Source organism: Amblyomma mixtum, chromosome 3 (assembly GCF_055824585.1).
Source record: "Amblyomma mixtum isolate Tamu chromosome 3, ASM5582458v1, whole genome shotgun sequence".
NCBI lineage: Eukaryota > Metazoa > Arthropoda > Arachnida > Ixodida > Ixodidae > Amblyomma > Amblyomma mixtum.
Window position 1 is genome coordinate 4,810,950 of NC_143014.1, and position 22,887 is coordinate 4,833,836.

The 22,887-nt window shown below is 46.9% G+C and overlaps 1 protein-coding gene across 2 annotated transcripts in view; it reads right to left on the minus strand.

Moving 5' to 3' along the window:
- The window catches only part of LOC149349130 (solute carrier family 15 member 1-like), a 516,652-nt gene that overhangs the window by 360,672 nt on the left and 133,093 nt on the right, over nt 1-22,887 (minus strand). The window lies entirely within an intron of this gene.

Below are 22,887 nucleotides of genomic sequence, written 5' to 3' on the forward strand. Positions count from 1 at the left end.
ACGAGAAAATATATGATGGCTCTTTGTAGATGGATGTGTAATACATGCGGACGTTACTCATGTGTTCGCTTATAAGTAGACATATGTTAACATTTTTTTTTCAGTATCGCGCTTTCCAAACTTGGGGGTGGACCTACACACGAATCAAGGCCAAGGTAAGGTGTGAACTTAGTTTCAAGATCCGAAATACAGAGGACAACGAAGCTATTGTTGGGCACAGCTTTTAAAAAAAAAACACCAGTTCTTAACACTAGGCTACGCTCCACGGCGTCCTGTATTACTCCCCAAGCCAATCACTGCATTAAATGAATTCAGCTTTTTGTTTATGTAAGAGTGCACGGTGCAAACGCGCATCAAACAGCATCAGTGCCTCAAGACTGAGAGAGACCATCTACAGACAGCCAGACACAGCTAATTCTTTTAACAAAGAAATAAGCCACACAAGCGATACGAACGAAGCATAAAACCTACACGAAACATCCGACAACCAACAATACAATTTCACATACTCTCCGACAATGCCGGCAACGCACATCACAGAAGTACAAGTGTTCAAAGTATGATACTGCAACAAAACCGCAATTGAAAGCAGGAACATAGTTTGAATTTACAACTTGCAAAAAAAAAACAGCAGATTGACTTTCATTGCTCTTTTTGTTTAGTCCGTATTTCAATTCAGATATCGCTTCAGGCTTTGGCAGACATCTTCGGTCTTATACGCAGCTTTTCGGAGCAGTGCTTCCTTTACTCGCGTTTTGAAAGAATGTCTTTTGCATTCTACTGCCGTGGCAACGATTTCTGGGGAGGTGTTTAGTAGTAATGGTAGCTGATAACGTATTAACTGCTCTTCGTATCTCCTTCTAGCCGCTTGTTTAACGTATTTTCCTTCTCTTAAGGCATAACCAGTCTGGTCGTCTGTATCTGGTAACGAAGCTCGTGCCATGTGTTTTGTTACGCTGAGGTACAGGTAATTCGCCAAGTTCTGCTGAAATATGCTCGCAGTAGATAAAACGTTTATAAGTTAAAAACAGAGGTGATATATAGTGGAAATAACAATAACAGTGGTAATGTATGTTCGTATCGCGATTTGTTTCCTATGATTCGAGTACATTTCTTTTGCAGGACATAGAGTTTTTCTGGATCACCTTCACCTGCGCTAGCCCGCACTAGAATACAGTAGTATAAACGGGAGAAAATGACAGCATAATAGAGTTTTTCTGTATTTAACCCCAGCATACAAAATGAACCTCACCTCCTCATGAGACCAAGGATTCTTGAAAGATTTATGCCCAACTGTGATACATGTTCTGTTCAGTTCAGATGTTGATGAAAATACACTCCCAAAACCTTGTGTCCTTCCACTCTACTAATATTCTGGCCCTGAAAAGGTAACTTCATCTTTGTATCAATTTCCTTATTCCTCGCTCGAAATATTACATAGTTGGTTTTTTTCTGTGTAAGGGTTAATTGTTAATCTGTTTGAAGGCAACCATGTCGTCAGCGCTTGACGCCACTCATTTGTAGTATTCGTTATATTCACAAGATCTGGACCGGTGAAAAATACACTTGCGCACAAGATAATATTAAATGCCTGTGGTATCGTTACAACGTCATTTATCTATACAAGTAGCAGTAACGGCCCTAGAATCAAACTCTGTGGCACGCCATAAATTACTACTTGCAAGCTTGATATAGCGTTACGAGGTCCTCCGTACTGGAGACGATTCTGCAGATAGCTTTGATCAAACAGAGCGCACTGCCACGAACATTATTTCTTTCAAGTTTATGGAACAGGATGTCTTGTTTCATGGAGTCTAAAGCCCTTCTGAAATCTAAGAATCTGACTACACTGTAAAGTATGTTTTCAATGTTAGATATAACTTTTTCTTTTCTCGTTAACAAAGCAGACTGAACCAATTTACCATTTTGGAGCCAGTGTTCCTGGGGTTTGATGACACCCTTGCTGAAACCGTTAATCAAAGGTTAAAAGTTGTAAAAATTCGTAAACTGCAACTCCTTGTAGCGAAATGTGAGAGGACTCGAATGTTGCGACGGTGAATATTGATGACAGTGAAGACACGGAGACGAATTCTTTAGCAAACAAACAAGAAAAACTGTAATTAACTTTACGGACATATACACAAAGGAGTGGTCGGACGGAGCACACAACACAAACATCTTCCTTTCTTGCCGTCGACGAAGCCACTGTCTTGCCGAGGGGGCCCGGCCGTTCTTTCCTGGCCCGGCCGTTTCGCGCCCAAACCCGCCTCGCAGGCGCCGCCGATGAAACCCGATCCCGGGCCAGCCACCGGCGCTCAAACAGGGAGCGTCCCCGCACTGTCCGGTCCCCTTTGGCCCCCCGTCGCGCACACGGGCGTAGGGAAACACACACACACACACACAAACGGAAAGGAGGGCACACGGGCGACGAGAAACACAGGCGCGTGTAAATGGCGCCGTTCGGGGAAAACGCACACTCCCCGTTCCCCAAGAAGAAGAAAAAAAAAGGAAGACACAACAACCTCCCGGCCTCAGCAGTGGGAGCGCTACGAACACAGCTCGAGGGGATAGAGAAGCTGTACCGGCCTTCGCAGTGTGGATCCGTTGGGCTGCTTTACAACACACGCTCGAATGTGGTTATCTCTTCCGTGGATCACTTCAACGATCCTCCCCATCTTCCACATTTGTCGCGGCGCCTTTTCCTCGTGGGTGAGAACTAAGTCTCCGACCGAGGTCTTTCGAGCCTGCTGTTTGTCGCAAGTGTGCGCCGACCGTAGCGTCAAAAAATATTCCTTCCGCCATCGCCTCCAAAATTGCTCCAGCAGTCGCTTACGGGCGGTAAATCGCCGGAAAGCCAACAAGAACATTTCGGACGATAGGTTCGAGACAAGCTCGAGATGAACCGCTCTAGTAACTGCGCAAGTGAAGAGAGCAATGTAAGATTTGGAGACAGTATCCTTGTCCTTAGTGAAGAGGGGCCCGGCGAAGTCAATGCCAACCACTTGAAACGGTTCCGACCGGCAAACTCTTTCTGGTGGCAAAGGCGCTGTCGGAACTTCGCCAGGCTTCGCGCGACCTTTTAGGCAGATGTTGCATTTGCTTACAACCCTTTTTACTTGTTGAAGTCCTCGTGGGATCCAAAACCTTTCTCTCACTTCTGTGAGGGTGTCTCTAGCGCCGCCGTGCAAAGTTCGTAAATGAGCGTCTCGAATAACGAGCTCCGTGAACGGATGGCTGGGAGGGAGGAGCATTGGATGCTTCACCTCTTCATTTTCGTCAGAGAATTGCAGCCGCCCTCCCACTCGTAGCAGACCCTCTGTATCCAAAATGGGCTGTAGCTTCTGTAAGCTCGATTGAGATTTCACTGGGAGTCCTTGGCCAAGACGGGATATGACATCCGTGTATGCCTCTTCCTGAACGGCTTTCAACCAGTATGATTCGGCCCTTTCTATCTCTTCCGCGGCTAGACAAGAAGCAACTTTGCCTGACGGACTCCGGCAAGCACTTATGAATCTGAAAACCCAGGCAGTTATCCGTAAAACTCGGAAAAAACTACTGTGGTGAGCCAAGTCCAAGATGGGCATAAATGTCCTTACTTGCAACACCTTTACTTTTTTCCTTTCCTCCGAACTTTCCTCAGCAGTTGGGACGTAAATCTCATTTAGAGCTGGCCAGGAATCCTCCGTCTCTGAAAGCCATGACGGTCCAAACCACCATAATCGGTCTCCTTGAAGACTCTGTAGAGTGACTCCGCGTGTCACACGATCTGCGGGGTTCTGTGAACCGGGGCAATGCCTCCATTGGTCTTTTTTCGTGCAGGTTTGAACCTCAGTCACTCTGTTTCTCACAAACTGGTTCCACTGCAAAGGGTTTCCTTTCAACCAATGAAGGGTTATGCTGGAGTCTGTCCAGAAAATCATTTTCAGCCGGCCGGCATGCATCATTAAGCAGCCTTCCAGAAACTTTGCTATTCTAGCACCTAGCAGTGCACCCATCAGTTCAAGTCGGGGAAGGGTCATAGCTTTCAATGGTGAAACCCTCGCTTTCGCAAAAAGAAGTTTCGTGTGAACGCATCCGCTGCAGTCCTCTAGTCGTAGGTATGCGCAGGTCCCGTACGCTCGCTGACTGGCGTCGCAGAAGATGTGTAACTGTACAGTCTGCGGCTGAACTATTGGAGCAACACATCGAGGTACGGTCAGTGAACAAAGGTCTATCAGCTCCGATTTCCAGCCTTCCCACTTCCTTGCGATATCACTGGGCAATTTGTCATCCCAACCAATATGTCGTTGCCACAATTCCTGAAATAGTGCTTTGGCTTGTATGGTAAATGGTACGAGCAGCCCAAGGGGATCAAATATTCTGGCGATGGTTTGTAGAACAAGTCTTTTGCAGTTGTTCTCTCTGTCCAATACGCTTGAGAGAGACTTGGTGGCCACAGTGATTGTGTCGCTTGCAGGATTCCAAAGAAGCCCAAGAATTTTTACTGTTCCAGATGAGTCATTCAGTGCCTCTTGTGACGCAAATAGATCTTGCAAGCGCCTAGAGTTCGACGACCACTTTCGCAGACTCATTCCGCAAGCTCCAAGTATATCGTTTGCCTGCGCGAAAATCTCCTCCGCCTCCTTTTCATTGTCTGCCCCAACCAACAGGTCGTCGACGTAGAATGACTCCGCCAGAAGCGCAGCTACCTTTTGTTTCGGCTTTTAAACTTTCTTAAGGTGATATTGCGGAGTTGCATTTAGCAGGAAAGGGCTAGCCTTGGTGCCGAACGGCACACGCCTCATTCGCCACTCTTCTACCTCAGGATCAGGTTCCTCATTTGTCGGCAAGCCCTTAAACCAGAGAAAACGGAGGGAGTCTCTGTCCTCTTCTCGGACACTGATTTGCAAGAATGCCCTTTCAATGTCAGCTGTCAAAGCGATAGGATGCAGTCGAAAACGGATCAGCAGCTTGACCAGGTCGGCAAGAAGACAGGGCCCTTTCTCCAAATGTTCGTTCAGGGAGGAAGACCCTTTCTCATGTGAGGAGGCGTCAAAGACTATGCGTAGCTTTGTCGTTCTTGAGTCGCTGCGTAAAACAGCGTGGTGTGGCATGTAATAAACCGGATCAGTGGCTCGTTCGTCCGGTGTTACACGCTCGGCGTAGCCCATATCTATGTAGCTCCGCATTGTACTTTCGTAGTCCGCGCCGAATTCCGGAGTGCGCTGAATTCTTTTCCCCAGGCTTTTCAGTCGCTTTAGTGCCTGGGAGCGGTTGTCACAGAGATGTCCACTGTTTTCTTTCCAAGGAAGGGCAACTTCGTAGCGGCCGTTCCTCATACTGATGTTTCTTTCAAACTGATGAGCAATCGCTTCCGCTTCCTCATTCGGCCCTCCGGAGTGGTCTATAATGCCAATGCTTTCCAGATCCCAGAAGCCTTTTACAAGTCTTTCAGTGCTTTCAAGGACTGTGCTTACCCTCAAGACACAAAGGTTGGCTGAATTGTCAACTGAGGTATGCACTGATATCGGACCCTGAAACATCGAACCGAAGACGGACCCCAGGGCAACCAAGTCAGCGTTTTGCTGGGAACGTTGAATTTCGCCCGTCATAAATTTCCACAGATGTTCAGCGCCAATGAGAAGTCCAATTCCAGGTACCGCTAGCATGCCTGGCAACAAAAGCTTGTCCGCTATGGGCCGTCCTGTCTCTTCTATTGCTCTGACAAAGTCGTTTTCGACAGGCACCTGGACTATGTCGTTGCAGATGAAAGGAACCTCAATGGCCTCTATAATGTATTCCTTGTCATCGTACTGGCTGCGAAGACGCACTTCGACAAGACGTCGTTTTTCTGTTGCTGATGTGGCTGTCCCGAACGTACTCAGCTGGACAGAGGTCTTTCCACTTTCTTTGAGGCCTAGAAATTTAGAGATGTCCTCACGGATAAAAGTGCGATTACTGCCCCCATCCACGATGCCTCGAATGTAACCGCGCCGACCTTCTCCAATAGCCCAAATCCGGCAGGTTTGTAGAAGAATTTCATTGTTGAGGGAATTACGGCTGCTTGCATGCAAGCTGCTAATATCCAATCTTGGAGTCTCCTCTCGTTTCTTCGGTTTCCAGTTTGGGTCGCATACTGATAGCACATGTCTACCGCTACACTTTCCGCATTTCAGTCTGCGGCGGCAATCTTTCGAACGATGTCCTCTCAAAGTACATCGGAAGCAGCGGTTGTCATCTTTCATTCTTCGCAATCTTTCTTCCCGATTCATTTCACTGTCGCAATCCGCTGTGTTGTAAGCGAGCCGCAGAAAAAGCACTGTTCTCTTACTTGCGAAGTTGCGTGCAGTACAGCAGATGTCGGAGGGAGAGACGACTGGTTTCTTTCGCTTTCCTGTCTGCCTCGCTTGCTTTCTCTAGTACTGCCAATTCCGCTCTTTTCCCTGCTTTCAACTTCGACTATCAAAAATTTCAGAATTTGTTCCAGCTCACCGTCTATAGGGCCCGTTGCAGATGTAGCCTCACCGTTCTGAGCGTCGCTAGGCGGATGTGACAAGTCCGGAGTACTGGCCAGCCGTTTATAATATTCAACGACGATGCTGGCAGGTAGGGCTTTTAGGAGAATGTCTGTCATCATGGCAGAGTAGGTGGTTGAGCTCACCTTAAGTCCATTCAGCCCGCGCACATGGCATTGAACGTGATCCAGGAGCTTCCGCAGGCCTCGCACGTCGTCCGATGATGTTACGGACGGTAGGGATCTCAGCTGGGCGAGGTGCTCCTGAATAATCTGTCGGGTGTCGCCAAAGCGCTTGGACAGAATGGTCACTGCATCGTCGTAGCATTCTCCTGTCGCCTGTAATCCGGCTATCGATGATGCCGCCGCTCCGCTCAGAAGGCTCCTCAAATAGTGAAACTTTTGGCCCTTGGTGAGGTTTCCATTCTCGTCAACGGCTTCTCTGAACTGCTCCCAAAAGCCACGCCACTGTCGAAGCTCACCGTTGAATGTCTGCAGCTGAAGGGTGGGCAGCTTGACTGCACTGCGGTGAGTGGCTTCGCCGCCGCCATGTTGGCTTCCCCGCTGTGGCTCTGCCGTCGCTGTAGTCAATAGGCGCGGAGCTCTCAGCAGTTCGGCTTCTTTGGCTTTGAGCTGTCCAAGCATGCCCCTGGCTGCATCCTCGTACCGCATGACAGTCTCAAACTCGGAAGCGAAGTCCTCATCCGCAACGGCTGCCTCCAATTCGGCGTTCAACTTGAGAAGTTCGTCGTTGTTGGCCGCAAGTCGTTCAATGAGGGAGCACAGCGTTCCGGTGTCTGTCGTTGCCAGAGCTGCCTTGGCCTCGTTGATGAGCTTGGTGTTTTGCTGGCGACGCGCAGTTCTCTTTTCTTTCGTCCTCTGCATGCTTGCGTCGAATGGGGACCGTGGCGTCACTAACTTTTTCCGTTATCGTCGCAGCCTGGTTCCAGCTTTCCGAGATTCTCCGAGTCCTGGAGATCGCAGTTCCCGGGTTTCGGCACCATGTGTAGCGAAATGTGAGAGGACTCGAATGTTGCGACGGTGAATATTGATGACAGTGAAGACACGGAGACGAATTCTTTAGCAAACAAACAAGAAAAACTGTAATTAACTTTACGGACATATACACAAAGGAGTGGTCGGACGGAGCACACAACACAAACGTCTTTCTTTCTTGCCGTCGACGAAGCCACTGTCTTGCCGACGGGGCCCGGCCGTTCTTTCCTGGCCCGGCCGTTTCGCGCCCAAACCCGCCTCGCAGGCGCCGCCGATGAAACCCGATCCCGGGCCAGCCACCGGCGCTCCAACAGGGAGCGTCCCCGCACTGTCCGGTCCCCTTTGGCCCCCCGTCGCGCACACGGGCGTAGGGAAACACACACACACACACACAAACGGAAAGGAGGGCACACAGGCGACGAGAAACACAGGCGCGTGTAAATGGCGCCGTTCGGGGAAAACGCACACTCCCCGTTCCCCAAGAAGAAGAAAAAAAAAGGAAGACACAACACTCCTGTTGCGTTTTGGAAAGCAACGGAGCCACATTTGTCGATAGCATTTTCAATGCATTCAAGAATCATGTTATGGGGTAAAGAATAAAAGAGATCTTTAATGTTAGTTGCCAAGACCTGGCGGCTATTGTCTGTATTACTATTAAAAATTCTAAAACCTGATTGCAGCTGCTCGCGATAAAATTGTCTTCCGCAGATTAAACGTTAAGATGACGCTTCAAGGCTGGAGTTTGTTTTTTACTCTCAGTGCACACAAGCCTGACATGCCTTCTCGTGGTGTGAATGACGACTAATGTTTTGGAGCAGGCTTTGTAGCTAGAGAAAATTGAGTTTGAAGCAGCTTTCTGAAGTTTTGTGGCGTGGAGGAGGAGACAACTTTATTTACTCCAAGAACTGGGTCAGGTGAGGAAGACCGGGGGCCGCACTGGGTGGCCGAAAGTCCTTGGGCTTCGGAGACTCCCATGGCCCAGCGCACGATCCGTCCGTGATCTGTGCAGAGCAGCCTCCTGTCGCTGAGCTCCCTCAAAGGGTTGTTGGGGCAATTACAATGAATAAAGAGTAGCCGTGCAGAGACGGCAATGGGGTGAAGCGTTGCCTAAATTAAGGTAATGGCACTGCATGGTGCTCGTTTGTAATCGTGCTCGGCCTGGGATTTATGAGGGGGAGGGTAGCTGAGGAGGGAACTGCGGTAGTGTAAACTATTTTCGTGGTAGGTGAGTAGGCATTCACGCTACCTGTGAAAGGAATGGCGCGTTCACGGGCGGCTGTATTTCCGGAGTGTCCACAGTGCTCTGGAACTCACAAGATGGTGATTGTACTTTGGAGAGGCGGCATGAACTTGAGGATACGATAAGCAGGTGCGTGGATTCGGCGCATAGCGAAATTACGAATCGCCATTTTTGAGCATGAGAAAATATATTCTGCCTGAGTGTGAGCAATTTCCAGAGCAATGGCGGCTTCTTTGTCCTCGATTGGTTGAGCTACCCGGTCGAGGGTGGTGCAACAAAGAAGGTTGTGGGCATTATCCCAGACTGCCACTGCGAAGGCAGGGCGGTGGGAGTATTCTGTCGCATCTACTAAGCGGCACGGGTCGAAGGTGGGTAGCGCTCATGAAGCGCCTTTGCTCTGGCCACCGGACGGTCGTGATTGTGGTTGGGATGGGTACCTTTCGGTAACGGTGGGATGTACAAACTCTCGCTGATGCAGTCTGGAGTGACGTCGTGGAGGTAGTGCGTGCTATGAGATTAATTTTGAGGAATAATTTAAAACTGTGAGAATGCGGGGTGAAATTTTCGGTGTGTCGGTATCGATGATCCATGACAAAAGGAGCGCGAAAACAAGACGACGGACGAAACACGTAGCGTGTGTTCTTCCCTCGTCTTGTTTTCCTTTTGCCACAAAAAAACGGGCTTTTCCGCTCACTTTGGCCAAGGTTCCAAAGAAAGCTGGACGGAAAGCTGAAGAGAGCGAGGCTATCGTAGTTGTCGCGACCAGGTCCACATATTTTTAGAAAAATTAGCTAGCTTTTCCACGTGATGTTGAACTAAAAGTTTTGTACATAAAAATTGTACAGGAAGTTTATAAATGCCCATTTTGATTTTTCCAGTGTAGTTAGAGCGCTTTCTTTAGTTTAGTTTAATTAAGGCCCGCAAAATTTAAAAGCTGTCATGTGACTGTGCCTATTGAACTAGTTTGTTTACATTTACCTTATTTGCGCGACAGTACACAGAAAGCAAAGACGACACGGGCGCACACTGACAAGTGACCCTGTTTGCCCCATATTCTCATTTAGCGCCTGTGTCGTGTTTGTTAGTTCACTCGCAGGCACAGTTAAAGCACTTCTTTGATTGAAGGAACTCGGTTACGGAAAACAGGAGCGCTACGACCGCATAGGTTTTCATTCGAAGCGCAAAGCTCGGCAAAAAATTGCAGTGCTTCAATACCGCAAAAAGGCGCTGTGTTGGACAGTTGCGTTCGGATGCGTTTAATGATGCCATGCTCCATCGAAACGCGTGACCGCGCCACATGTAACCAGTTCCTACACACACAACCCAGTGTTGCCACTGCTACTGATTTATCAGTAGATCTACTGATTTTTAAAAAATTTTACTGATTCAATGATAACCTCATCAAATATGCTGATTTTTGCTTTTTTCCTACTACAAGGGAACAAAAACTACTACTTTTTCGTTCTACAGAGTATGTCTTTCTAACTTTTCTTATTTGTAAGGTGACACATAGCGATGGTGATACTGATGGCCAGGTTGCATCAGCCACTGCCGGTTCAACGGCTCACTCTACCCTATGTGGCGCACGAACACAGCTTAGCACGAAGTCAAGTGTAGGATCCCGTCTTAACCTGATCCTGAAGCCACAGGCACTTCGAAGTGGGCTCCGTCGAGTCTTACCGCTTGGATCAGTGCTAGAGTCGGGTTTCGGCGTCGCAGCGCTAAGCGTCGAATGCAAGAGGAGTGAACGCTTTTGCAGTGTTGTATTTATCGGCGTCGGACAAGGTTCACTACGCCTGTGCGCCAGTGTGCGAGGCCCGGGGGACGACTGGCAGCGAGCAGCGTGCTTTGGCGGTTCTAGGTGACTCCACCCATTGCGGGGCTCTTTAAGAGAGCCTCACCTCTTTTATTAAATAAAGGATTTTCATCATCATCATCTAGGTGACTTTCTGTCATGAAACCCGGCGTACACAAATTGCAGCCCGGAATGCAGTAGCTGGCCATGAGCCCTCGGCAGCCAAAAAAAAAAGAAAGATATACGCTAGCTAGCGCAGCCGCCGGATTCGTGGCATAAGGTTTCGTTTTCAACCCGCGCATTGTAAGCAGAGCCGTGAACGCGCGTGATCGTGAGCAGAGTGCGGCGCAAGGAGGATATATTGGTGCGGCGCCGAGGTGCAAAAAGAAATGCGAAGACAAACCAGAGGAAGAGAGGTGCCTGAACTTTCGGTTTCGCGGCGGGGTACTGCCAGTTACGGTGTGATTCAAACGGTGCAGCAGCCTTGTTCATTTTGCTCCGTGTGTTCGTACTCCTGTGCGGTTTGGTTTTTGCAGTGTTAGGGAAGTTCGGACTTTCGAGCGGCTACATTAGGATCGAAAGTTTCAGTCGGTCTCTGGTGCAACTTTATCTCCTTACAAAGTATTCCAGAAAGACTCATAATGAGCAGCGACGACAGCGGCCCTGGTCCAAGTGCAGCTGGCCCGAAGGCGGAAAAAAGAAATACCAGCAGAAATACAAGCCCGCTTGGGAACGAGAGAAAGGTTTTGAAGGATGGCTGCAGAGGAGCAAGAAAGGTAATTCCTACGCATATTGCAAAGCATGTGATATGCATTTGATTGCTGGGAAGACGCTACTGGAAAGGCACATGAGAACTGTGAAGCATGAGGAGAACAAGAAAAAACTCTCTTGTCAGCCCACATTAACAAGCATGCCATCAGTGAGCCGTGGATTGGCACAAAACGTTCAAGTAAAAGAAGCTGAGATTAAGCTGACCTTGTTTGTTACGGAGCACAACCTGCCGTTCACCATCATGGACCACTTGCCAAAGCTTGTGCAACGAATTTGCCCAGATTCCGAGATCGCCAAACAAATTACTTGCGGTAGAACCAAAACGACGCCGATAACCAAGGTGGTTACAGGTGAAGAGAGCGAGTATCAGCTTTGGGAGCTTCTCCGCCGGAAAAAGTTCTCCGTGATGATCGACGAGTCGACAGATATAAGCTCCTCTAAACACCTCTGTGTTGTGGCCAGGGTTTTTGGAAGCGATAAAGTCATCGATGCCTTCTTTGACCTCATTCCTGTCGAGGATGCCTCAGCAGACGGCCTATACAAAGCCCTCAAAGGTGCGTTTGAGAAAGCTGGGGTGCCCTATAAAAACAACCTGGTTGGCTTTGCTGCGGATGGCGCGAGCGTCATGATGGGGGTCAGCCCCTCAGTGATGACATTGCTTAAAAAGGATGTCCCTAGCTTGTTTATCCTCAAGTGCTTGTGCCACTCTTTCCACCTGTGCGCATCCTATGCCTGTGCTCAGCTTCCTCGGGTAGTGGAGGATCTATTGAGAGATGTGTACAGCTATTTCAACTGCAGCCCAAAGAGGATGCAGATGTTCAGGAAGTTTCAGAATCTGCTTGAACTGAAGCCACACAAGCTACTCCATCCGAGCCAAACGAGGTGGCTGTCATTGCTTGCGGCAGTAGAGCGTTTGCTTGAGCAGTGTGATGCTCTTATTGCATACTTTGCCACTGCTCTTGCTGAAGACAGACTCCTGGCTTCAGAAACCATCCTCACAAGGCTTCGTGGTCCACTCAACAAGTTGTTCCTGCAGTTTCTTACCTTTGTCTTGCCCGTTTTTAACGTACTTAACAAGCAAATGTAGAGCGAGGAACCGCGGTTTCACAGGCTTCTGAAAAGTGCCACAACTGCGCTACAAACGATAATGGAATGCTACCTCAAAAAATCTTGCACAAGGGGGATCGATCTGATTAAAGCTGAATACAAAAATCCCAGGAACTTTTTTCCTCTAGAAGATATGTACGTTGGAGGCCAGGCGACCGTTTTTCTCTCGCCCAAAGACTGCACGGCTACATCAGAGCAGAGGAAGTTCTTTCGACAGCGCTGCCTCGACTTCTACATCGAAAGCGTGGAGCAGATTCTAAAGCGTGTGCCCTTCCGAGATCCTTCTTTGGCGAACTTAGAGCTTCTAGACCCCATTGTTGTCAGAACTGGATTGGCTCCATCAATTGCCCCCCTAGTAGGAGCTTTCCCGCATGTGGTTGCTGAGGGGTCCTTGCAGACCTTGGATACTGAATGGCAGATCCTCAGGAACGCAGACATAAGCATAACAGAAGAAGCAATGCTGCATGAGTTCTGGGGCTCGGTATACCGAATGACACACAGTGACGGAACTTCGGCATTCCCAGCACTCAAGGAGTTCGTGTCGGCCATGCTCTGTTTGCCACATTCAAGTGCAGCGGTTGAGAGGGTATTTTCTGCTGTTAACATGCTAAAAACCAAGCAAAGAAACAAACTTGCAACGGACACTGTATGTGCCGTGCTGCATACCAAGCGCCTTACTGCCTCTTCATCGTGCTTCCAGTTCAGTGTAGAGAAGCCACTGCTCAACAGGATGGAAACATGGCGCAAAAACCTCCAAGATGAAGGCGACGAATAGTTTCCACGTTGATTTTCTGAACTTAATCATTAACTGTATTGTGTGGTATTCGGTGTCAGTGAAACGATTAAGAAATCTCTACAAGTCACTGCATGTGGTCATTATCTTTTCGATGTTCACTTCGTATTTTATTACCAGTGTATGAGATAACAACAGTCATTCTGTAAGACAAATAAAAAACTTTTCTTTCACTGGAGATACGAATGTAGTGAACTGTTGACTGAGGTACCGTGGTTCCCGTCGGCTGCGCTATGCTGCGCGGCGCCGGCGGTAGGGAGTTCCATGGCGGGGCACATGATGTCGCAACAATCGCTACTTTCTCTACCCCGTTGCTTTTGTTATTATGATAGCGACACTTGTCTTTTACCACCGTATGGCACCGTACTAAAGAAATAACTCTTACCGCGTAGAAAAAACACGCCCAAACAAGTGACTGCAACATATATGAAAATCTACTGATTTCTGCTGATTTTTAGCATCAAAATCTGCTACTACTTTTGTGAACGCTGTGGCAACACTGACACAACCTCGTCGGGGAGAGAGAGAGAGGGTATGGAACCCTGAGGGTGGAAGTTTACATATCCCTAGAGTACGTACATCGATTCGTGTGCGTAGCTGTGACATGAGTGGCAATGGCTAAATGAGTGCCTCGTTTTATTCACATCATCACCTCGTGGCATGATCCAGGCTCAGATCGAGGACGCCGTGAGTTAAGCGATTTGCATGGCGTAAAAACGCCGCATAAGGTTCTGCCGTGCCACCTTTCGGCGATATATACGCTTGCGTCCGCGTGCGTGAAGCCCGCCAGGAAATATGCACCCTCTGGAAGGAAACTGAGGAAGTGGCTCAAATTACAATATAATCAACAGAGCGTCCTACCCTGAAAGTTCCAATTAAAGTGGTTCATGGAACTGGAACCTCTCATATTGAGAGAGTTGTTGCAAATGGCGGGAAGTTCGTGAAATTGAGCTACCATGTGTAACTCGAGCGAAACCTCACTCGTAGACACTTAGTTCGACGTACGCAGTGAGCTTGCGTACGCAACGACACGGCGGGTAGCAAATGCGCAGAACGCAACGTATCTAGCCGCGCGTTGTGGACGCCCGCCCGCTGTAAAGCACAGCGTAGCGTACGCAACGCGGACGCTACGTGCTGCGTAGAGAATACGGCGATCATCTCGCCCGCTTCGGACCGATTTCACTTCGCCGCTGCTTTCTTCAATGCGATGGCTCGCTCTAAACTGTGCTGTTAGCTTTTATTTTGTCTACTCTCACCCACACGCCAAAATATTAGGGACAAATTCCCCTTGTTTTTCAGATAATGAGGCGATTTTTGACCTTTTAAGCCTGTTGTGTACGTTTATCGTCATAGCAACCGCACCTACCGAATAATTTTTTTAGTCATGTGCCTACTTTTGCACTTCATTAAAAATTATACAATTTTTCCTCTATTAAAAACAGTAATATACTATTCATATTGTCAGAAACTGAAAAATGTTCAGCCGAGCGCTACAGCGCTTTCAGTGTTTGTCACTAGATGGCGACACAACACAACGCGCTACGCGGCTGCTCTGCGGCGGTACGGCCAACTATAAGTGTGACGGGGGTGTCCTTTACAGCGTACGGAACGTAGTGAGCGTTGCGTACGCAATGTCGCTATGTACGCAGCAACTAAAAGTGTCGTTGGAACCCTGTGACCTCAACGTCCTCTTCGGCGCAGTCAGGCCTTCTTTTGGCCACGTAAAGAGGATATGTAGAATTCTGCGTTCAGAGCTGTGGAGGCAAGTTCGACTTTTTTATGACGGTTTGCGTGTAGCATGTTACAGCCGTCATCCCGATTGGGTCGCTGAGAAGAAGTTTCGCGAATATAAATGACATGCAGCTCAGGCTGTAGAGTTCCGGTGGTGCCACATCTTGAACCACACTCCTAAGGCATCTGGCAAGAAACAGAGAAGCGGAGTCGTGAAGGTCCTGGGGCATGTTCAGATTACGGATGAAGTCAACAGGGTTCTTGAGAAGGGACCGAAGTTCAGCCTCGAACCTGCAGTTAGGGCACACGAGCACCTGTCACTGAATAGGTGTATTGCCGGGAAAGCGTCTCCGGAGAATCGGGAGCGCTGCTTGCTGGACGGAGTGGATGCTCTGTCAAGAACAGTATCGAAGAAGTCCCCAAGCGACCGGTCTGGAGTCAACGCCGTCGTCACTTTTTTCAAGGAAAGACATCTGCGGTTGCTACAATCTGACAAGGAAGGAGGGTTTGTGGTGGTGCCGCCCGGAATCTACAAAGAAAAGACCCGCTGTGCTGTGGAAAAGAACTTCACTCTGACGAGCCTGAAGCCCAGTAAAGTGAAATCGCGAGCTGTCGCCCTCTGCAAGAACTTGGAATTGGAATAGTTGGCAAATTCTATAAGTAAGTGCAAAGAAAAGACTCTTACCATGTTTTTCACTGCTAAGACTCATAAAGAGGAGGTTCCGTTCCGGTGTATTGTTAGTGAGCGCTACGCTTACCAAAGGCTTATTAGCCAATACCTGTTAAAGCATTTAAACTCTCTTGTCATTGAGGATCCCTGCGGAACAAAGAACTCGACTGAAATTATAGCGTTCTTTCAATCCTGTAAAAGCATTGGTAGCGTGTTTTCGGTAGATGCCAAGGACCTTTTCTATTCTATTCCACACAAAGATCTGTTCTTAGCTGTTCAGTCTTGTATTGAAAAGAAAGGTGTTTTGTTTCAAAATTCAGCGGGTATTTCAATGGAGAGTTTTCTATCTTTGTTGGAATTCTACCTTAGTGCTACTGTGGTTGAATTTGACAATAGGCTGTACATACAGAAGAAAGGAATTTGCATAGGGTCCTGCGTTGCGCCAGTGTTAAGTGCTATTTTTCTCGCAGCAGTTGACAGAAATCTGGACGATAGGTTTGACCAGAACAAAGTGCTAAAGGTTTTCCGGTATGTTGACGATTTCTTAGTTGTGTTAACCAAGCAAGACGCACCAACTTACAGAGCCACTACAGATGAAATTCTGGATGCGTTTAAAGAACTCAGTCATGGTTTGGAATACACTTGTGAATTGCCACAGAACAACAAGTTACAGTTTTTGAGCTTGGAACTCTCCTTGGAACGAGACAGATTGTGTTGGATGTACAAACCTCGAAGTCAAAAAGAGCTGTTGTCCTACGAGTCGGCTCACTCAAAAACAGTGAAACGAGCCATAGCCACATCAGGATTAGGATCTGCACTAACAAAATCATGCGAGCATTGCATGCAAGAAAGTTTCCAACTGCAGACCACACGGTTACTACAGGCAGGTTTTCCGCATTCAGTGATATCGGCAGTGACTGAAGCTTTGCTTCAGAAAGTTAAAGGCACGAGAAAAATGTTACTCAGGAAAGCGACAAGAGGGTGAGACCAGCCGTAGTCCCGTAGTCCCACCGTGTAGCACATAATTTGAAAAAAGTCGCCAATAAATATAAGATTGCCGTAGTGTTTTCTGCCCCTTGCAAGCTAGCTACATTGTGTAATAGGATTAATAACGAAAAACCAAGTGAGCAAACCTGTGGCGTAAAGCACGCCAGCATGTTCGTCAGGTGTAGGGAAGGGGTGATCTACCAGATTCTGCTTACTTGCGACAAAGTTCATATTGGACAAACCGGAAGGTGCTTGAACGAACGTTTAAGGGAACACGAGCGTTCACTTGAAAAAGGCACTGGCTCTAATCTAGCGCTTCATTGCAAAGAATGCAAATGCATGCCTCGTTTACGCGAAACTGTCGTTCTAGATAAAAGTAGAGACAGCGTAGCCCGGTTATTAAAGGAAGCCTTCTGTATAAAAAGAAAGGGCTTGGAATGTGTCAGTGACGCGCCAAAATCATTGTATGGGAGTGAACTTGCCTTTTTAGAACTACATTGCTAAGTTTTTATTGCTGACTATGTGTGTTTCAATCATTCAGTATTTTCTGTTTCATCGTTTTATTGTTAAGGTCTGTGCACCTTTTTATCCCCACGATGTCATATTCAGCCAGTTTTTATTCCTTTCACAATTAAATTTCGTCAGTTTTTATCGGTTTTATTTTTGTTTCCCGCTTTTGATGTTTTATCCGTTTTTTATGGCTCTTTACACCTTGTTACTTTCACTGTTCATAGTCATCAAGTGTATCTCCTCTTGTTATCATCCCTTGTTTGATTCAGTTGACTTTTAGCTTGTTCACCCTGTTATGTTTATTTTGCTTTTATGGCTCTTTACACCATGTGACGTTGACTGCATCTGATTATCTTTGCCACTGCCTTCCTATATAATGTCCGAGTTTCGCTCAATAAAAATTCAGTTGCCATTTCAGCGCTCTTTCCTGTCCCTTCTTCGTTTCGCCTTCGGGCTTCTTTCGCGCTGTTTTCACTCATATCGCAATGAACTAACTAGCCCAGCAAAAAGTTCTGCTTATACACTCACCCCATGGACATAGGACGCTGCTCCGCACACGCCCACTAAATCTAGCAGGATAGGTATTCAAGCCTCTCAGAAGCGATGCCTTCTTTGCACGTCCGTACCACGTCCATGTTATATAACTCAGAGATTACTAAATCTAAACGTGCCTTTCATGAAACCACCCTGCCTAACTTACTTCGAACTAACCCAAAACAATTCTGGAAAACAATTAATCCCAAAGAGAAAAACAAATCAGTTTCATTAATGGATCAGGCAGGTTAAGTTCAGTTCAGTTCAGTTTTATTCCTTAAAAGCCCCCTTTTCAAGGGGTGTTTAAGAGGTGGGAACACACTTGCAAATGTGAAAAAAGCAGCAATGATTATTTAACATCGAAGCTGATCTGTTACACGCGCTTGAAAAGCAGATGGCGAAGCGATGACGACAATGTCATAGGGAAGGCCGTTCCAGTATGAAGCTGTTCGAGAAAAGAGCGAAGCAGAAAAAGCAGTAGTGTGCGATCGTGAGCGTGCAACTTGCAGTGGGTGACTGGTGCGGTTAGGTATGCGTGCTGCGGCTGTGATGTACGGTGCTTGATTCAGATAAGAATAAAAAAATTCGCTGTGGCTTAGCTTGGTTAAGCCCGGTAATTGCGAAAGCAATATCCGTACCTACGTCATGGTTCAGCGGGTGGTGGTGCTTGTGGTTAGACTTGTGGTAATGCATCGGTTATACAATCCAATCCAATCCAATGTATTCTAATCTAATCTAATATAATCTAATCCAATCCAATCCAGTCCAATCCAATCCAATCTAATCCAATCTAATGCAATCAAGGTCAAATGAAGGTCAATGGTGGTCACCGCCGCGGCACGGCAAAGGCGTGAAAGTGCAAGTAGTATTGCTTTCGCAATAAAAACGTGTGAAAAAGAGCGAAGCTAGCGATGCGGCGACGAAATGAGAGGAGTGGCAATCCGGATTTCACTTTCAAAGTTGAAACACTGGTGTCGTACGAGTATGAGGAATGAATGAACCGGACGGCACGATTTTGAACAGATTCCAATGCAGTGATTAGATATGCCTGATGTGGGTTCCAGATGGCAGATGCATATTCCAGTTTCGGTCTTACCAGTGATTTGTATGCGAGCAGCTTTACCTGAGGTGGGGCAAGACAGAGGTGACGCTTAAGGAAACGTAGTGTTTTATTTCATGCTGAAATGATGTTACTAATATGAGCACGCCATGAGGGATCAGCAGAGACGGTGATTTCCAGATATTTGTACGATTCTGTTAGCTCAATCGGTGTATTAGAAACAGAGTAATAAAAGCGATAAGGGTTACGCCGACGAGAATAACACATGAGTTTGCATTTAGTAGGATTAAGGGACATCAACCAATTATTGCACTAGTTTAATACACTGTTAAGATCTGCCTGAAGGGTGTGTTGATCATCACGATTCTTAATGGTACACAATCATCCGCACACAATCCTTACACAATCATCCGCGAACATTCTAATATTTCAGAAAACATGCATGGGCAAGTCGTTAATATATATTAAGAACAAAAGGGGACCAAGGACAGATCCTTGAGGGACAGCGGTTGTTACTGGGCCGTTAGACAGGTGGCCGTTAACATAGTCAGACTGAGAACGATTAGTTAGAAATTCTTCAATCCATTTTAAAATATTAGCGAGCAGGTTGAGCTGCGAAAGTTTTAGTAATAGTCGGCGGTGAGGGACCTTCTCAAAGGCTTTCGCAAAATCTAGAAAAATGGCGTTGGTCTGCATGTTGGTCGAGATTAGCATGTAAGTCATGAAAGAGTGCTAGTTGGGTTTCCCATGAAAGGCCCTTGCGAAGTCCGTGTTGTGAAGGATAGAAAAATTCGTTTGCGTCAAGGAAACTGATGATTTGTGAGTATATGACGTATTTCATTATTTTACACGGTACGCTAGTTAAGGAAATGGGACGGTAATTCAAAGGTGAGTCTCCGTTACCCGATTTGTAGATTGGAACGACCTTGCCCTGTTTCCAGTCAGCTGGAATGATTCTTGAAGACAGTGACTGTGAAAAAAGGAGACATAAATAGGCTGCACAAACAGTGTTCTTATTCTTCAAAAGTTTTGAATTGATTAGATCCGTACCAGCTGCAGATGAGAGTTTCATATTATGAGTTATGGATGAGATGCCTTCTTCGCTGAAGGTGATAGCCGGCATGAAGGATTCCAAGTGAAAGGATGATAAGTGTGGAGGCGCGTCAAACTCGGTGGTGAAGACAGATGTCAATGCATAGTTAAAAACATCTGCACAGTCGTTATGAGCAACAGGTTCATGCAAGTGATTAGTTAGCGTAATATGAGAACGGTGCGTAGGATTTAAGACCTTCCAAAATTGCTTTGGGTTGCTTATTAGTAGGTTTGGTAAGTCGTGGTGATAAAATGAGTGCTTGGCATTACGAACGGAATATACGTATAATTTTCCGATTTCGTAATATTTTTCCCATGCGGCAGGCGTGTCGATGCGTTTGGCGGAGCGAAAAAATCGTTTCTTTTTGTTTTCTAGGCGTTTTAAGGGCCGGTAAACCGGGGTTTATTGCGGTTGGTGTGAAAAGTAATCACCGGGACAAACGTATCAGTGAGATTGTTTAATTTGTTCTTGAAGATTGGCCAGTTTTCATGAATTGAGCCGGTGTGAAATGAGGATTCATATTCGGGAAAAATGTGTTAAGATTTTCAGTTATTGCCTTATAGTTGCCTTTATCGTATAGACGTACTGTTTCTTCAGATGTTTGTTTTTTAGTAGAGTGAAATGAAAATAGAGCATGTATGACTTTGTGATCACTGATTTCCGGAAGATAACTGATAGATGTTAGCTTTTCGGGGCTATTGGTTAGTATCAGGTCGAGTGTGTTTGCTGATTCTCGTGTCACACGGGTTGGCTGCGACACTAACTGGGTAAGATTAAAATTTAGACACATTTCGATAAAGCTCTTTCCTTCTGCATGGCATGTTAATGTTCTGCCAGTCGATGTCAAGGTAGTTAAAATCACCAAAAAGAAGGATGCAAGCATGTGGAAAGAAGTTTGTGGATGGGGCTCGAGGAGAGAGAGCCGGCTCCGCAGGTGCCGCGACGAGGGGTCGCCGGATATGCGCACGTGGGCGTCTTCAGCTCTCCCCGCGGCAGGCTCTCTCCTGTTGTCCCCTTCTCTTCCCGCTTGTTGGGAAATAAACCACTCTGCACGGCGCTTGCCTCTCGGTCGTACGAACCTGGCGTGGGAGGTCAGGATTAGTCTGCGGGGGTCTGTAGCAAACGCCGAGCTTCCCCCTGTTACGGGGGAAGTGCGACAAATGAGCCATAACGATTCGATGTCAGAAGTGGATCAGGCAGGTCAGCCTGTCCTCAGTGACGAGGTAGCGGAAATACTCAATCTAACATTCTCTTCTTCTAATTTTACAAGAGAACCCGATGATAACCTGCTTCCTCGTATAACCATCCCATCGTGCCGGATATCACATTTTCACCCCGAGGAATCTTGAAACTAATTGAAGCTTTAAAACTGACTTCATCAGCTGCCGTCGACGGCATCAATGCCAAAGTGCTCAAAAGCACCAAAGAAATCGCCAGTGTTATTTTGTCTCACATTTTTCAGCACTCATTGACATGCGGCATCATCCCTCATGATTGGAAAGTGGGTAAGTTGTTCCCGTTCCTAAGCCAGGTTTTACTAACTACTGACCCATATCTCTAACTAGCGTCTGTTCTAAAATTATGGAGCACATTATTTATTCGCAAATCGCAACTTTCCTTAGATCTGTTAAGTTCTTTCACCCTAACCAGTACAGATTTCAAAAAGGGCTTTCATGCGACACCCAACTTTCGCTATTTCTTCACGACATAAGTACTAATGTAGACCTTAACACGCCTGCTGACACTCGCTTCATCGACTTCGAGAAGGGTTTCGACAAAGTCCCCCACAAACGCCTACTAATAAAGCTTTCAGAACTAAATATTGACCCACTCGTCCTCAACTGGATACAGGATTTCCTCGCTAACTGTCAGCAATTTGTTAAAGCCAATGACAAATCTTCTCCCCTCTCTAACGTACTCTCTGGTGTGCCGCAAGGCACAGTTCATGGCCTTCTTCTTTTCTTAATTTACATGAATGACTTGCCTAATCATATCTCACCAAACATCCGCTTATTCACTGACGATTGTGTCATTTACCGTTCCATTAATAGTGCAGCAAATAATAATGTTCTTCAGTGTGATCTATTAAGGCTGGAGGAGTGGTGTCGTAGATGGCTGCCTTCTACAGACGACAAAATTACCCTACCCTAAATTATGTTCTGAACGGTTCTAGTGCCTTACCTCGCAGTTGCATTAACTATCTTGGTGCTGACATCTCGGGTACCCTTAACTGGTCTATCCATATAACGCGGATAATTAACAATATTTATAAAACTCTAGGCTGCCTTCGTCGTAATTTACGCCTATAGCTTCAGCAGCAGTTAAATTAGTAGCTTATAAAACATTAATTCCGTCAAAGTTAGAGTACGCATCTGCCAGCTGGGACCCCGCTCAACTTAACCTAACCAACTGTATTGAACTTGTTCAAAATCGCGCAGTTCGATTCATCTACTCAATCTCAACAGTGTTACTTCCCTCAAAAAGAATGCATGCCTACCTAACCTCAAGCAACGCCGTCTAGTTGCAAGGCTATGCTTGTATCGCAAAATATATCACTACTTTTCTTACAACTGTCCTATCCAGCCTGCTTTTCGTTCTTCAGCCCACACAAGCCACCACAAGGCCGTTTACCCACTTCCTGCTCGCACCGCGACCCATCTTCATTCCTTCTTCATCGAAACAGTGCGTGACTTGAACAGTATTCTCACTAGTACCATCCTTCATGCAAACCAGGACCATTTCAAGAAAGCCATCGAAACAATGCTTTATTAACACCAGGTTGCTAGCGCACCCCTCATGTAAAGCCCTCATCCAAAGGCCCTTGAAGTATCTGTAATAAATAAATATTCGTTTCGGAGAATGGCGCCACAGCCCCGGCAGATGTGGGCACATTATGTACCACGTGTCGTGTACAAACCGCAAGGGTTAGAAAGAAAAACTGGTTCCGCCGGTGGTCTTTCTTTTCACGCATCTAAAGAAGAAACATTAGGCGGCATCCTTCGCCTTGCATTCGCCGCAGTGTTCGGTTGCTGGAATTGCTGCACCGTTGCCGCAGTTTTATCAGAAAGCACCCACTTGTAACAGCATGTAGCAGGTTTATTGCAATG